General features: G+C 31.6%; 1 protein-coding gene across 1 annotated transcript in view; it reads left to right on the top strand.

The window, feature by feature from the left end:
* Positions 1-256: 256 nt before the first annotated feature.
* Positions 257-725, top strand: part of LOC108976327 (glucose dehydrogenase [FAD, quinone]-like) — a gene marked incomplete in the record, with an annotated part of 14,805 nt that continues 14,336 nt past the window's right edge. The window contains 1 exon segment of the mRNA XM_018945352.1: positions 257-456.

Genomic DNA, 725 nt, shown 5'->3' with positions numbered 1-725 from the left:
GCACTGTCATAATTTGCAAAGAGCAGCAACAATAACAACACATTTAGGTGATATACACCGAATTAGAAAAGGTTGCCAACATTACTCCACTCGGTTACGCACACATACACATACACTGACAGTTAAATGTATAATTTAAAAGATGATGATTACGTTCGCCGCGCTGCCGCCAGCTACTGACCGCTTTGGCGCAACCGAGCTGACGAATGCAGATGCCGCTGACCACAACGATCAATAGCAATCGAACGGTCGAAGGTGTAACGTTTGCGCTTGCGCTGTGCAGCGAACTGATTTGCCACTAACAACTAACAACAAAACGAAACGCGAATGCGACAAAGATTAATGTGTATTTGAAAATCTGTGGAAAAATTCTGTTTATTAGTACGAATATATTAATACAAGAAGCATACAAGTGAGAAATATTAAAAAAAAGAAAAATAATAATAATAAACAAAAGTAAGTGTACGATTATTCAAAAGAATAAATTATTTACGAAAACCTTAATTTCATTTGCGAGCTGTTCTAAAATTTTCTTACAAAAATGTGCATTATTTAAAGAAATACAAAATAAAAACTAAAAATACTTTTAAATCAGAGTTTTACTACAAAAAAGTGATATCAAAACAACGATATATTATATAAATGACTGTAAAAAGATTCGTGCTTTCAAAAGCATTAATTATAAAAAACTAAATAATAAAATAAAATAATAAATTAGTGATTAT

The sequence above is a fragment of the Bactrocera latifrons genome, unplaced genomic scaffold, assembly GCF_001853355.1.
Source record: "Bactrocera latifrons isolate USDA-ARS-PBARC rearing strain unplaced genomic scaffold, ASM185335v1 scaffold_75, whole genome shotgun sequence".
Lineage (NCBI taxonomy): Eukaryota > Metazoa > Arthropoda > Insecta > Diptera > Tephritidae > Bactrocera > Bactrocera latifrons.
Note: the sequence above shows the minus strand (reverse complement) of the source record. Positions and strands in the feature narration are given on the sequence as shown.